Source organism: Tyto alba, unplaced genomic scaffold, assembly GCF_018691265.1.
Source record: "Tyto alba isolate M040663 unplaced genomic scaffold, T.alba_DEE_v4.0 Super-Scaffold_3, whole genome shotgun sequence".
NCBI lineage: Eukaryota > Metazoa > Chordata > Aves > Strigiformes > Tytonidae > Tyto > Tyto alba.
In genome coordinates, this window is record NW_024881304.1 from 20,906,617 (window position 1) to 20,922,398 (window position 15,782).

Below are 15,782 nucleotides of genomic sequence, written 5' to 3' on the forward strand. Positions count from 1 at the left end.
ACCCGGAGCAGCCTCACTGCTGGGACTTGTTATGTGTGTAACTGAATAAACGCTTGCCGCCTCCCGGCTGCGTTTTGTCCTTCCTTTGCAGCGGGCAAGGGGCTGTGAGCGAACCCCGGGGGGGGCAGGAGGTGATGCGCTGTGGGGGTCGGGCACTGGCCCCCTGTTCCTGCAGAGCTCCAGCTGCGGGCCAGGGCTTGGAGAAGCCCCGGTGCGGGAAGGGAGGCGGGTGGCAGCAGCCTCTCGGTAAAGGGGTGGAGGCGGTGGGGCTGCTGTGGAGGGCGCGGGTGGCCAAGGAGGGGCACGTGTGAGCCAAGGCGGGCGGGGAGCGGAGCGGCAGATGCGCGTTCCGGAGCTGCGGCTACTGCAGGGGCGAAGGTGGGCGGGAGCGCGCGGTCGACTGGAGCGGAGCGGCGGCTCCCGGGAAAAGCCCCGAGGAGGGCGGCGGGGCGGGGCGGGGCGGGGGAGCGCCGCTCTGGGTCGCAGCCGGGGACGCCGCGGGGCGGGCTGGCCGGAGCCGCGCTGTGGAGGGCGGGGGCGGTGGGAGGGGTCAGAGCGCAGGGCGAGCTGCCTCCCGCGGCATGCCGGGAGCTGTAGTCCTGACGCGCGGGGCTCGCCGCCGGCCCCCGGGTCGGTTCCCCGGGGCATGCCGGGAGCTGTAGTGTTCCGGTACTCGGCGGCGGGCGGCCATTCCGTGCTTGCCCCAGAGCATGCCGGGAGTTGTAGGTTTTTTTTTTTTGCGGACCGGCTGCCGGACAGCTGCGTTGCTCTCTGTGGTGCGCGGCCCGGCGCAGTCCTCTCTACCGCCGCAGCCGCCGCAGCGCGGCACGAGGTGTAGTTTTGGTGCCGGTTTTGTGTGTTTTCCTGCGGGCTCCCGGCTGCTCCCCGAAAAGCGGTGCGGCCGTGCCTCCCGGTAGCCTCAGTGCCGTCGCGCCGCTCGGCCGTTGCGCCGCCTGGCGGACGCAGCGCGGTATTGCAGGAGGGCGCCGCTGTGCTCCGCCCTGCTGCGCGGCCGTAAAGGCAACGCGATGCGGCGGTACCTGAAGTTGCTGCCGCCGCGCCCGTCGCTGCCTCCCGGTGAGGAACCGCCGCCCCCCCGCGCGCGCTGTCGCGCCGAGCGCGGGACTGCAGCGCCAGTGCCGCCCCCGGGCACGCGCCGCCCGCCGGGCGCTCCCCCCTGCTGCCGCCGCTGCCGCCACCCGGTGGGCGAAGCGCGGTACTGCAGCACCGGCACCGCACAGGCGCGCAGCAGCGGCACCGCCGGCTTCGCTGCTGCCGGTGCGCGGCGGCTCGCTGGGCGTGATTCCTGGCGGTGGGTGCGGGCCAGCACCGCTAGTGAGGCGAGCGAGCCCCTTGGGCAGGTGTGGGGGTGTCTCTCGCTCGCCGACCGCCCGGGGGTGTCGGGACAGGAAGCTTCGAACCGCCTGCTGTGACAGGCTCCTGACGCACTGGAAGCGAGCGGCGTCGGGGCAGCCCCAGGGACTTACCGGAGAGCTGGCAGAAGGGAAGAGGTGAAGGAGGCGGGCATCCTCCCAGAAGCAACTCACCTGAGCTCCCCCTGAGCCTCCCCTGGCCCCGCTGTCCCTGCGCAGCTGCTCCTAGCTCCAGCACCACCCCTGAAGCCTGTCCCGTAGCCCCAGTTGAGCTCCAAGCCCTGTGGTTACAGCAGAAAGCTGGCCCTTGATGCATCTCAAGAAGCCCCTGTGGAAGGAGGGGCACCAGCCAGGAGAAATCTACTGTAATAATGGTCATTGCTTCTTTCTCTCTTTCAGAGGCTGCAGTGAGAACACACTTGTCCGTTCCTCCATTGGGGATGCCATTGACTGCAGCTGATACCTGTGAAGTAAGGTTATTAGAAAATAGATATTTGAGGAATAGAATTCTTAGGATTAAATTAAGCTGTTTTAGCCATTTAACCATTGTGCTGTAGAACAAACACTAATCTTTTGAGGAATAGTTGGAATAACTGTAGGATAAGGAACTCATAAATAATCTTACTGGAGACTGTTTGGCCTTGTGGTGGCAGGTGCAAAGAAACATAAAGAAGCTGCAAATTAGCAACAAACCATACCAGGCCAGCCTTGAAGGACAAGATGTACGTGACTATAGGACTGAGTTTGCGCAGAAGTAAGGGTCAACTGGCGAACACGGTGAAGAAGACTACAAGCCTTCATCTGAAGACCCCTGAGAACCACCCAAAGACTCCAACTGACACGCGCAAGAGACATTAACATATGCTAAATGAGTTCCCAGAAGTTATGAATATGGTAAAAAATGCAGTGAATATGTACGATTAAGGTAGTATAAACGCTTGTTGATTTCATTCTCACACACGCACATTAGGAGGAGCTATCCCTTGTGTGTCTGGTGCTGTAATAAAGAATGCCTGCTTTCTAAAACTCCAAAACTGAGTTTTAGAGAGTGAATTAATTATCACTTTCTGGTTACACAGATGCCTTAGCCTTGTGTGGGTTGTCTCTGTTTGGCCTTGCATTTCTCACAGCATGGCGGTCAAAAGGAACAGGCGAAGCACTTACTGGCTGTGGACAGTGGACAGGAGCTGCCCTGGCTGAGGCTGGAGAGGCCAGAGGAAGGCAAAGAAGAAAAAATTGAAGTCTGGTTAGCAGCAGCCTCCTGTTTCAGGTAAAAGTGAGCTTGACTCTCTGGGGGAGGAAGGATCCCTCTTTGTAGTCCACAGCAGGCCTGACTGCCAGCGTGCACTGCGTAGTCTCTATGTGTCACCCAAAGCGTGGTATGGCCATGTACTGCATGAGCAACCGAGAGTATGAGTGTAGGAAGCCTTGTCTCTTAAGAGCTGTGAGACACCCACATATTATTTTAGGTGGAAGATAGCCAAGCAACTGGGTTTTCAGAAGGGAAGGACTGAGGGAGAAGAAAGAAACCTCTGATCTGTCAAATTCTACTGACAGTGCGGAGTGTGAGAGCTGCAGTGAGCCCTGGGCACCCCGTCATCCCTCTTGTGCATCCCAGTCCCTTCCTACCTCTCTTCTGGCACCCTCTTTCCCATGCTGTGACTTTTTTTTTTTCCGCTTGCCTGTACTGTTCCTTTTTTCTCTATTTTCTCTCCTCCTCCCTCTTCTTCTCTCATGGTCATGTTGCTGATGCAATAGATGTAATAAAAGTGTAGGTATTGTTGTTTCTAGTAAGGGTCACTTTCTCTGTTCAGCACTTTACATGCTGTAAATTTAAGGCAGATAGGAGATCTCTGGGCACCTCTGGCTGACTTTCTCCCTCCTGGTGGTTGGCCCCGCCCCTTTCCCGGGGTGTTGTGGGAAGGGTAGTGGGCGGGGCCCAGGGTTAAATGAGCCTCAGCCTGTGCCCAGGGGACTGATTCTGCTCCTGGGTTTCTTTGGGCCTGGGGCTGTCATGTTCCTTCAGTCGATGGTGGTTTTTGAGCTGTCTAAACTTTTTAAGCAGCTATGTGTGAGGTAAGAGCTTCGGGAGCGGTCAAGGTTCAACAGCATACATAGTAGCAAGTATGTTTGTAGGTTTTTTTTTTTTGTTGTTGGTTTTTTTTTTGTTTTTTTTTTTTTTTTTCACACCAGTAATTTTGTGTTGAGTCTTTGGGGGCATGAGATGGTTTAATAGTATGCATTGTTTTTTTCTTTTAAGTTTAGGTGCATTGAGTTTTCCTGGATTTTCTGATTTCACTGAAGATGGAACCTTGTTGTTTTTCACTGTTTTTTCTGTATGCACTGTGTGAGTTGCTGATACTATCGGTCTTAATAGGACTGATGGTGAGATTACGCACAAAGAATTAATTAAGATGAGCATCTTGTAAGCCTCTGTATATAGAGTTTTAGTATTTCTCAAGAAAACAGCAAGGACGTGAGGCTTAGTGTCTTTCAGGGTTTGGGACAGCTCCTTGTGTTTTGTAATCACTCACAGAGTACCCTGGTGTCTTTAGAAACTTTGCAGCTTGTGGCAGCCCTCTTACAGGTTGTAAGTGTCCAGACTTCACTTATTTTGTGGCTCTGTAGTAGAGCCTGGAGTCTGGGGGAAGATAGAAGATAGGAGGTGCCTGCAGGATGCAGTGCAGGGCTTGGAAGAACATCTCACACAGAGTAGGTGATGCAGGGGGGTTCAAGGGTACAAACATGGGGCAGGAGCTGTCAGGAAGGAGTAGGGTTCCTTCCCTGACAATTCAGGAATAAAGAAGGAGTTTCTAAAGTTCTGAAGTTGGGTGAGTGGTTGTGAAAGAGAGGAGGGTTCATCAGCCTTTTTCTGGCCAGTTTTGCAGTTGAATTTGGATGTTGATGAGGTCTGTTCCATTTTAGTCTCTCGACAGCTGATGAGGGGGTATGACAAAGTCATGAGAGATACAGTATAAACCATCTGATCCTCTGCATTTCAATATACAGGACCGAACATCAGACGAGTCACATCTCAGAAAGCATCATGTGTATTTCAATATACCCTCCAGAACTGTGAGGCTTCTGCTTCTCTGGGTGTTTTACTTAATTCTTGGAGTTAATTTTTGAACCCATCCTTTCACCATCTAATCTGGATGTCACAGTAGTTGTTCCTTAGAGAAATTGACTGGGCACTTATTTCCAGCGCAGGTTTGGGTTGCTGTCTTCCCTGGAATTTTGTGGAGAAGAGGATGTGTATTATTTGTGCTCGTAACAATCTGCACCCAGGGGTCTTTCATTTATTGCAGTCCTGGGCACGTGAGCTTTTTCTATTACTCCAGTTTTGCCCCTCTCCTTAAGCGTCCAATGAGATTTGCTCTAGTATCATTCATGGCAGTTATGTTCTATTATTCTTGTTTATCTGTTGTTTTTAGCACCAGTTCCTGTAGTCATGAGGTATCCATTTTAGACCTTTGGGTCACCATGTCCTGCCATTGTGGTTTTTCTGTCGGTTGATCACTTCTGTAATTCCTTAAGGACTTTGTAGGTAAGGAGGTATTTTGTGTCACTTCTGTGTACTATACTATATGTATTTGGGTCTTGATGTTCCCATTGGGTTTTTTGTGCTAGCTGGGTAGCCATACCGAAGGTCTCGTGTGCCTTGGCTCATCAGTGTAGTGCTAACCTAGCGCTTCAGTTCTCGTATTAGAAGCTCAGCGCACAGATCTGTCTTGCCTGGGTCACGTCTGAGAAGTTCATGGATGGTCTTCTCTCATAGCAGTTATCCAGGATGTGTCAGCATATTTGCTGTCGAGTGGTCTGTTTTCATGGAGAACTTTTCCAGGATGACTTACTCTCTGCATCCTTTGGGTCTTAAGTGTTAGAGCCTGGCTTCTTGCTCATCCATTGTTGCAGTTGCAGCCATATCTTTTTGTCAGGGGCTGTGGCTTTTGACTTCTGGGACAGCCATAGCTTGTTCCTTGCTGTCCCTAGGTCTTCTCACCTAAAGGTATCTTCCCTCTGGGAGTAATTCTTCTTGTCCAGAGTCTTTTTTTATGTCTCTGGGTCAAGTCATTTGTCTTGTTTGTGTGCATTGTCAGTTTGCATATGTGCCTGGGTTGGAGCTGCTCCGCCCGGGACCATAGCAATGTCAGTGAGATGAAGAATAACAGTAAGAGTCTGTAGGTAATGTTGATATGCCTAGACAGTTTAGTGACACTGTACAGTCTAGCTCAGAGCAAGTAGCCCTCAGCAGCAGGCAAGGATGTTAAGGGGATGACCCGAACTATCCGAGAGACGCTGCTTGAGTAGTAGTTGAATATCTCTAATCTCAAAGCTGTTAAGGTTGTATGTGTAGGGCTTAATGTTGTGGGTTGTTTTTTTTGTTTGTTTTTTTAATGGCAGGCTGTACTTGAAATCTAGATGGTATTCTCAAATGGAATCGAGACCTCTAGAATTGTTAAGCTATTAATCAGCATCCGGGTGACTTGTTCAATACGGTGGTAGTTTTTGTTGAGGATGGGTTCAGATGCATGGCCCTCTCAAAGCTAAGTTGAAGGAGTGCTGTTTGGCAGAGGCCTATGGGGGACAGCCCAAGGTTGGGAATTGCAGGGTGGGGCTTTAAAGTTAGTGTAGGGGAGAGGGCTGTCCAGGAACAGTGCTCTTTGGGCAGGTCAAGGGAGCAGATTACTTTTCAGCACAACTCTAGCATGTGCCAGGCAGGGCAATTCCTGTGTCCGTTGTTGTGTAGTTTATGTGTCTTCTGTGTCTTAGACCTTCCTCGGGTCTCAACGTGCTCTTTGCACTAGAGGAGCACAGCACATGCCTCTGACACACTCCCTAGGGTCTGGAGTGCCCACCCTCATCAGCATAGTGTCAGTTGGATGCTTCTTTTCTCATGTTGTGAGCCTGAAGCGTGGCTAGGTCTCAGAAGTTTCTGGTCAGTCTGCTTTTGCAGCATTGTTCTGGGCTATGTTAGCATCTCTGATCTTGAGCAGTCCATTGTCACAAATGCCTTTTTGGGGAGTTCTTCCTTAGATCCCTACGTTCTTAGGTGTTTAAGCAAGGCTTCTTGCACATGCTTCATCCCAGTTGCACCCATATGTTTTTGTCACAGGCCACAGTGTTTAACTGTTTGGCCTGCCATAGATTCTTCCTCATGGCCCCATAGGTCTTATCTGCCAGTGTCTCTGGTCCTGGAGGCATACTTAGAGCTTTTTGTTTTGTTTGTGTGCAGCGTTGGTCTGTGCATGTTTGTGTCTGGGTTGGAACTGCTGCTCTGTGCAGCATAGCAGTGGTAGTCAGCAAGACAGTAACAATGAGAATGTAAGGCTACTGTGTTGATAAGCCTAGACTTTGTAGGCAAAGAGTGTACAGTCCATTTCAGAGTAGGTAGCCATATATGCAGCAAGTGAGGAGACTTACTTCCATAGCACTATGCAGAGACATGGGGAATGACCAGTTTTTTTATGACAGACTGTAGTGAGAATTGAGATGGTATACCTAAATGGAAACAAGACCTCTGGAATTGTTAAGCTGTCACTTGGCAATCAGGTAACTTGTTCAATATAGCTCTTGCAGGATGGCCTGTGTGCCAAAGGGCAGTGGAGGAGGTGAGTGGAGTGTTCCAGGAAGGTAGGGAAGATGCAACCGGTGGCTCTGACTACCTTATAGATGTGTCTTATTTTGAAGATGCAAAGCAGCGAGCAAAGCTAGATCCTGTGGTATCCAGCAGCAACTATTTGAAGCTTTTCTCTTTGGTTTTTGCAGGTGATGTCCAGGCAGCCTTTGGAATTGGATGAGCATTGGAGGTGAGCTGGGGTGGTAGCAAGGAGGAGCACAGGCCGGTGACTTTCCAGAAGTGCAACAATAATTTTGTATCTCTTGGTATCTTAGGTACCACAGGTGATGATGGCTGCAGCATCCGACTCTGAAATGAGCACATGAGCAATGCTTCTGAGGTGGGCATTGTGAAAGAGGTTGGCCTTGGCCAGTGTGAGGCTTCCCATCAGCAATGTTTATGGGTTTCTTGCAAATGATGAAGAGGAACGTGGTGACTCAGGAACATCCCAGTTAGCCGATGTAGATTTTGTGGAGGATGAAGTTGGAGCTAAGTTTGAATCCAAGTCCTGGCTCTCTGAAAGCTAATTTGAAGGACCAGATCTTGGAAGGGGCTTAGGAGGAAGGGACAGGGTTGGGAGTTGCAGGGAGGGGTATTAAAGTTAGTGTATGTGAGAGGGCTGTTCAGGAACAGTCCCCTTTGGGCTGGTAAAGAGAGTGGGTTCCTTTTCAGGACAAGACTGTGCTGAGGCAGGGCAGTTCCAGCCTGTGTCGCCATTGTGTAGTTTGTGTATTCTGTCTTCTGTGTCTTAGACCTTCCTCAGGTCTCAGTGTCCTCGTTGCTCTTTGCACTCGAGGAGCACGGTGCATGCCTTGGATACCATCTCTACAGTCTCGAATGCCAGTCCTTGTTGGCATAGCACCGATCGGGTGCTTCTTGTTCTTGTGTTACAAGCTGAAAGTGTGGCTAGGTCTTGGAAGTTTCTGGTTGGTTCTGTTTTGTGGCATCTTTCCAGGCTACAGCGGCTAAAGTAAAGCAGCAGGAGATGGCAATTGGTGTGGGCAGGTGGGAGCTTCAGGGAGTATCTCAGCATGTGTGCCTTGCTTTGGTTTTGGCAGGTGCCGCAGCTAGCCTCGGAGGGGCAAAGTTGCAGGCTGATAGGCAGTCCAAGAAGGTGAGGAGATTGTTGGCTGGGCTGGTGTCTAATAACAAAGTATTATATGGCAACTTGGTTAAGCATTTACCTCAATTTTGCAGGTGCTGTGGGAGCCACCTTTGGAATTGGATGAGCCTTTGAGGTTGGCTGTGGTAGTAGTGAGGAGGATCGTGGGCCTTACGATGTCTTACAAGTGCAATGGTAATTTAGTCCCTTGGGATCTGAGGTACCAAGAAGTGATGATGGCCACAGTGTCTGACTGTGAAATGAGTAGGTGAGTGGAGCTTCACGGTGCTTCTGAGGGAGGTGTTGTGGATGATGTAGGCATTAACTGGTGTGATGTTGACTGCAAGCTCTGTTTTGTCTTTTGCCTTTTTTTTTTTTTTTTTCTGCAGGTAAAGAAGAACCTGGCCACTGCAGGAATATCCCAGTTAGCTGATATGTTTCTTTTTGTCAAGGATGCATTCAGACCTCCAGCCCTCTGAAAGCTAAATTGAGGGACTGGTGCTGGGAGGAGGGGACAAGGTTGGGAATTGCAGGGAGGGGTTTGAAAGTTAGTGTAGGGGAGAGGGCTGTCCAGGAACAGTGCCCTTTGGGTAGGTAAAGGGAGCAGATTACTGTCTGTGTTTGTGTAGTTTGTCTTCTGTGTCTTAGATCTTCCTCAGTCCTCCACGTCCTTGTTGCTCTTTGCTCGACGAACACAACACGTGCCTTGGGCGTCCTCCCTAGGGTCTTGAATGCCTGTCGTCATTGACACAGTGCCAGTTGGCTGCTTCATGTTTTCAGGTTTCAAGTATAAAGCATGGATAGATCTTGGAAGTTTCCAGTCAGTTCCCTTTTGCAGCTTCATTCCAGGCTGTGGCATCAGCTCTGCTCTCTAGACATCCATATTCACGGCCTGGGAAGTCTTCTCTGCATCCTTATGTTCTTAGGTCTTGAAGCCAGTTGTTTTGTGCATTTGTCATGTCTGTTTTGACAGTAACTTCTTGTAACAGGCCATTGTGTTTGACTCTTTCTGGGGCTGCCATAGAGCCTCTTAGCCTCATGGCTGCGACCATCTAGGTCTTATTGCATGATAGCATCTCCCATCCAGGAGTCATTCTTCTTGCTTAGAGTTTTCTCTCATCTTTGAATCACACTGTTTGTAGTGTGTTTTGTGTAGTGTTGGTCTGGGCGTGTGTGTTTGGCTTGAAGCTGTTCTGCCTGGTTGATGTAGATTCAGTGGTAGGTGGAAGAGTGATAGAAGTGTGTGGATAATAGACTGATAAGGCTAGAATATTTATGCAACGTTTGTGCAGTCACCTTGGGTCAAGTAGCCATCAGCCAGCTGTGTGGACAGTCATTTCCATAGTGTTTTAAGGAGGTGAGTGGAGTTATATAGGAGGGGCTGTTCAGCAATAGTGAAGCAGATCGATTCTGAGGTATTAAGGCTTGTAATTGTGGGCCTTACAGTTTGGTATGTGGAGGATGGTTTGGTTTTGTTTTACCGCCAGACTGTAGTTGGACTCTAGATGGTATTCCTAACCGGAATCAAGACCTCGTTATTTCTTAAGTTATCACTCTGTATTTTTTTCAGGTGCAGAGGGATAAGATGCATACCAAAGTGATGGAGGAGGTAAGCAGAGTGCTGTGAGAAGGTGTGTCAGTGAGCTGTGTCGGAGGGAAGATGGGACCGGTGCTACATGCCTAGCTTACAGGTTTTGTTTTTGTAGTTTTCTTCTTTTTTTTTTTAAGGTGTGAAGTGGTGAGCAAAATGGGATATTGGCACCAGAGCTGGCTCAGGCAAGCTGCCTTTGGAATTGGATGAACACTTGAGTTGATCTGGGGTTGCAGTGAGGAAGATCACAGGGCTGGTGACTTCTCACAAGCGCAATGATAATTTTGTCTGTTTGGAATCTTAGGATCTATAAGCAACAACAACCATAGCGTCTGACTTTGGAATTGGTGCAGAGCAGGGTGAAGGGAAGTGACACAGTGCTTCTGAGGAGGGGCATGTTGTGGATGATGTAGGCATTGACTGGTGTGATACTGACTGTCAGCTCTGTTTTGTCTTTTGTTTTTTATTGCAGATGATGAAGAGGAAGCTGGCAACTAGAGGGACATCCCTGTTAGCTGATGTGGTTTTTCTGTTGAGGATGGATTCAGACCTCTGGGCCTTTGAAAACTATGATGAGGGGACCAGGGCTGGAGAGGGGCTAGGAGGAGTAGACAAGGTCGGGAACTGCAGGGAGGGCTATTAAAGTTAGTGTAGGGGAACGTGCTGTCCAGGAACAGTCTCCTTTGGGCAGGCAAGGGAGTGGGTTACTTGTCAGCATAACACTAGTTTGTGTTGGGCAGGGCAGGTTCCAGCCTGTGTCCATGCATGTAGCTCATGTAGTCTGTCTTGTCTTATACCACACTGTCCTCAGGTCTTGATGTCTCCATAGCTCTTTGTCATCAGCAGGCACCTCAGTAGTGCTCCTGAGAATCTTCAGTGCATTGCTTCACTGACATAGTGCCTGTCGAGCTCTTCTTGTCTAGCAATTGTTGCCTAAAGGATGGATTTGTCTAGTGTGTTTTGCGTCATAGGTGTTCTTGAGCGGTCACCTCTTGCGCTGCCAAGCTAGGCGACGCCTGCAACTCTTCTGTTGAGAGTTCTGTTTGCACACAGTAGTCTTCTGGGGTTTCATGCCCGTGTCCTTAATGATCTTAAGTCTCGAAGCCTAGCTTCTCAGGTATCCATCATTCCGGTTTTGACGGTAGCTTTCTCTCACGGGCCACAGTAGTTGCCTCATTCTGGGGCCGCTATAAAGCATCTGCATGGCACCGTAGAGCTCCTCTGCTGGTGGTATCTTCCCTAGGGTGGCAGTTCTCTCTCACGGTCTTCTCATGTCTCACAGTCATGTTGTTTGTGGTGTCTGTCTGTGTCGGGTTTGGAGCTGCCCTGCCCAGGGGTGTAGCAATACTAAAGACAATGGTAGCATAGCTTTATGGTTGCATAGTAATACGTTGATCTGCCCTGATCCTTTTGGCAAAGACTATACGGTTCATCTCCGGGCAAATAGCTGTAGAGAGCTGCCGGAGTTGTTTTCACTGTGTTTGGCAGGTGCCAGAGGTTGGACTCTGGCCTGCTGGGAGTGGTGGTCTGTGTGGTAGTTGAATGGGTTGAATCTTAAAGGAGCCTTAGCTTGTATGTGGGGTTCAACATGTGGGGTTTGGTTGTTTTAGCTGTAGTTAGAAGGCATATGCAAAAAGAGAGACCTTTGGTCTTGTAAAGCTATTGGTTAGTGTCTGGGTGACTACCTTCACGTGATTTGGGTTTCTCAGATGCAGAGTGATGAGGCATGTGCCGCAGGGTGACAGAAGAAGTAAGGCAAAGTCAGGCCGGTGTCTGATGTCAGAGGATATGTGTGACTGATGGCTCTGATGGGCTTATGCTGTTTTGGGTTTATTTGCTAGGTGTGAACAGATGGGTGAAGTGGGATATCTGTACCGGAGCAGACTTTAGAAAGGTAAGTGGTGACCAGCGTGCCAAAGTAGTAGTTTTTTTGAGGTGTCATACCCTCCCTATTGTGTACATATATATCCCTATCCTATAGGGATATATAGGGATGGGGTATGCAGACCGAAGAATCTGAGTCTGAGCAGCTGAGGTAAAACAGAAGAGGAGAAGCGCTGTGAGCAGGCTGAGGATTTGGGTGGCATCTTACCACGTGCTTTTTCCTCTGTTTTTTGGCAGATGCTGCATTCCTTTCCAGAGGGTTGAAGCTGCACAGCTATGAGCAGTTTGAGAAAAGGCAAGAGAGTTAAGTGGTCCGCTTGGGCTGAATTGCTGAGGGTCCATGCAACTGTGATGTATTACTTTGAAAGCTAGAGCAGAGCAGGTGAGTGCAGCTATTCAGGGCTGTGCTCTGACGGATGAAGTGTGTATTAAACAGCCTTGTTTTGTTTGTGCAGGTAACAGAGTGGCATGAAGTGATTAAAGGAACCTTGCATTTAGGTGACAAGGCCACTATTGAGGATGGCTACTGAGCATGGACCGTGACCTGTGGCACCAAGAAAGCTAAGAAGTGGGACAGATTTAGACAGACAGAGCTGCCTAAGCTTTTTGGACTGAGGTCTTTTGACCTTCAGAGGAGCATGCGTGTTTTGCGGTAAGAGCTTCAGGACCGGGCAAGGTTGGGCACCCTATGGAGTAGAAAGTAGACTCGTTTGTTGCTTTTTTGTTGTCTTTTTTTTTCAGGAGAATAATTTTTGCTTGAGTGTTCAGGGGTGGCAAGATGGTTTAATAGATTGCTCTTCCTTTTTAATTTAGGTGCTATTTTAATTTTTTTCCCTATTTTCTTAGTCCCCAGCGCTCTTAAAATTTTCCTCTTTTAAATGATTTTTCCTTGTTTTTCCTTTAGGAAAAAAAACAGGTAAGTTGCAGGGGGTCAGTTTGGGGTGCAGGGGATCTGGTTGGGATTCACGGGGCCCAGAGAGGTCACGTGGTGTCCAGTTAGGGTCGCAGAGGGTCTTGTTGAGGTTCAGGGGAGCCAGGTAAGGTCCAGGGGGGTGTGTTTGGGGTGCAGGGGGGCCCTACAGGGTACAGGGGTGCCAAGCAGGGTATGCCAGAGAGTTTGCAGGGGGGCTGTTTGAGGTGAAAGGGGGTCCAGACAAGGTGCAGAGGGTCTGGTTGGGGTGCAGGGTGGCCAGACAGCGTGCAGGGTGTATTGTTGGTGTGTAATTTGTATTGTAACTATAATTGCTGACTGATCAGTGTCTAATAGGAGTGTCTGGAAAAGCACCAACCTGTGATTCTAGTGTATAAAAGAAGCACATGCATCTGCCTTTAGGTGTGCTTGATTTGAGGAAAATCCCCCGAGCACCTAGGCCCGAATAAAAGACAGTATTACTCCTGAGCCTGTTCAGCTGGGCTTATTACACGCTGGGTACAGATGGCCCCCTGCTCCCCACGGGCTCCAGCTGTGGGCTGGGGCCGGGGCAGCCCAGGTGGGACCGATGAGGTGAGGATGGGACCGGGCCAAGGTTTTAAATAGGCTGCAGCTGGGGAGATGGGGATGGACTGGGGCAGCCCCAGGGGCAGCCGGTGAGGCTGAGGATGGGGCCGGCCCTGCCGTGCCAAGGGACTTTGGAGTCGAGGGTCGGGGGGGTGGGCTTCCTGCCCGCGGGAGCTGGCTGAGGAGCAAAAGAGAGAGTCTCAGACGTGGCAGCCTGCGGCCAGGAGCGGCCGGTCCGTGCGGCGAGGAAGGATTCCTCCCGGCCGGCCCCGACGGGGCACAGCACCGGCGCCGGGAGCTCGGCGCCCCGAGCCGCCGGGTGGCCGGGAAGCCTCGCGGGGGAGGCGCTCGGAGGCGCGTGCCGCCCGCCCCCTCGTGGGTGAGGGTCGGGCAGCCGGCGCTGCGGAGGTGGGAAGGGGCGGAGGCGGAGAGACGAGCCCCGGGGCTGCGAAAGCCTCGGGCCGGGGCCGGTACCGGGAGCTGCGGCGGGTCGCGCGTCCCCCCGGGCCGGTCCCGGCCGCGCTTCTCCAGCTGCCCGCCTGCTCCCGCCTCCGGCTGCCTTTCGGGCTGGCCGGGTCCCCGCAGCTTTTTGCTATTCTGCCGACACTGCCCCGTACCCTGTTGCCTTCTGCACGTCCTTTCCACGCCTCTCCCTTCCTTGCTCTCCAGCCGCCTGAAGTATTTCATTCCTTCCGCGCTGCCGCCTTCCCCGTCGATTGTGAAAATTGCATTGAAAGGTCTCCCTCTACCCAGTGACTTGTATCTATTCTCAGCGACTCCCTGTCTCTCTCTCTTTGTCACTGAAATTGGGTTTAGTGTTAATGAGCGGGCATTACTTTATTCAGCCAGGGACGCAAGGGAATCGTTTCACCTAACGCGCTTGCCGTATGTTATGATAGCCAAAGCTTGTATCTCCCTGTTACATGTATATTCGTCCAATTCCCAAAAACTCATTACTGTAGTTACGTAATTATTACATGTGCAATTTAGGTCTCTGAGGGACTTCTGCAGGGGTCGTCGGTGGTCTCTAGCCATCTTTGGTGGTCTTTGGAGAGCAGCCTTTCTTGAACTTTGTCTACACTTTGAAATTGGCCTTTCTTTGGTTTATGTTTGCGCTTTCTTATCACCCGCTTAGCTCCAGCTATTTTGTTCTTTTTCAGAGGGCCTTAATCTTCAAGGACAACGGCTCACAATTAGGAATCTCCCGATTTACTCACAGAGCCTCCTCACGTACGCGTTTCCCGGGAGGCGTTTATCATGCTCACCTAGCTCGAGGACCTCTGCATGATGGATGATGCGTTGCAGGCGTTTGACCGATCACTTAGGTTTTTCTGCTACACTAAACAATGTTTTTTCCTTCACCCGTTTTCCAACAGAGGGCCACTGGGAGGATGGGAGGATATGGGAGGACATTGGGAGGGCTGTGGGGATACTGAACATAATGGGAGACCCTGGACACAAACTGGGAGACACTGGATGTACTGCAGAGGGGCCTGGAGGACACTGGGGGCGCACTGGGAGACAGAGTGAGGACTGGAGGGGACTGGAGCGATACTAGGGGGTCTGTGGCAGGACAGGGAGGACCCTGGATGGACTGGGACACACTGGAAGACACGGGGGGGGCACTGGAGGACACTGGGAGTTACCAGGTAGTCTGTGGCAGGACTGGGAGACACTGAAGGACTCTGGGGGTGCACTGGAGGGACACTGAGAGGGACTGGAGGGTACTGGGGGACTCTGAAAAGAGTGGGAGACCCCGGGGGTGCACTAGGAGACACCAGACGCACTGCAGAGGGGCCTGGGGCACACTGGCAGCACAGTGGCGGACACAGTGAGGACTGGAGCGATACTAGGGGGTCTGTGGCATGACTGGGAGGACACTGGGTGGACTGGGAGACACGAGGAGGGAGTGGAGGGCACAGGGCGTTACTAAAGAGTTTGTGGCAGGTCTGGGAGGCCCCGGGATGGACGGGGAGATACTGGGGGGCTCTGAGGGTGCGCTGGAGGGACACTGGGAGGGAGTGGAGGGTACTGGGAAGTTTGGGGGGGGACACACACTGAACAGAGTAGGAGACGCACTGCAGAGGACCGTGGTGGGAATGCTGGGAGGACTGGAGGGAACTGTAAGGATACTAGGGGGTCTGAGGAGGACTGGGAGGGCACCAGGTGGGCTAGGACACAGTTGGGGGGGGCACTGGGGGAATACTAGGAGGTCTGTGACAGGACTGGGAGGACCCCGGATGGACTGGGAGATGCTGGCAGGCACTGGGGGACCCTGGGAGAGACTGGAGCTCCCCGGAAAGGGACCGGAGGGTACGGGAAGACGCTGAACAGATTGGGAGGCACTGTGGGTACCCTGGGAGGGAGTGGAGGATACTACGGGTTGAAGGTGCAGGGAGTCTAGTTGGTGTGCAGGGGGACCACACAGTGCGAAGTAAGTCTTGTTGGGGTGCACAGCACTCAAACAGGGTGGAGGGGGACTAAGCAACGTGTAGCAGGGTTGGTTGGGACATGGGGGTTCTTGCTGGGGTGTGGGGGGTCTGTTTGGGGTTCAGGGGGCCAAGACAGGGTGCAAGGGAGCCAGAGAGGTTGCAGGGGGTCTGGTTGGGGAACAGGGAGGCCAGACAGGGTGCAGGGGTTCTTCTTGGGGGGCAGAGGGTTCAGACAGGGTGCAGGCAGGTTGCAAGGCATCTGGTTGGGGTGCAGGGGATCTT

At 51.8% G+C, this 15,782-nt stretch overlaps 2 long non-coding RNA genes across 2 annotated transcripts; both read left to right on the forward strand.

The window, feature by feature from the left end:
- The first annotated feature begins 2,465 nt into the window (after window positions 1-2,465).
- Window positions 2,466-7,336, forward strand: LOC122154076. The gene is made up of 3 exons (XR_006165992.1): window positions 2,466-2,643; window positions 7,143-7,183; window positions 7,269-7,336. It is a non-coding gene; the product is annotated as an uncharacterized LOC122154076 (long non-coding RNA).
- Window positions 7,337-10,829: 3,493 nt separating this feature from the next.
- LOC122154075 lies at window positions 10,830-14,954 on the forward strand. Its single transcript, XR_006165991.1, has 4 exons — window positions 10,830-11,580; window positions 11,808-11,952; window positions 12,026-12,222; window positions 14,229-14,954. It is a non-coding gene; the product is annotated as an uncharacterized LOC122154075 (long non-coding RNA).
- Window positions 14,955-15,782: the final 828 nt, after the last annotated feature.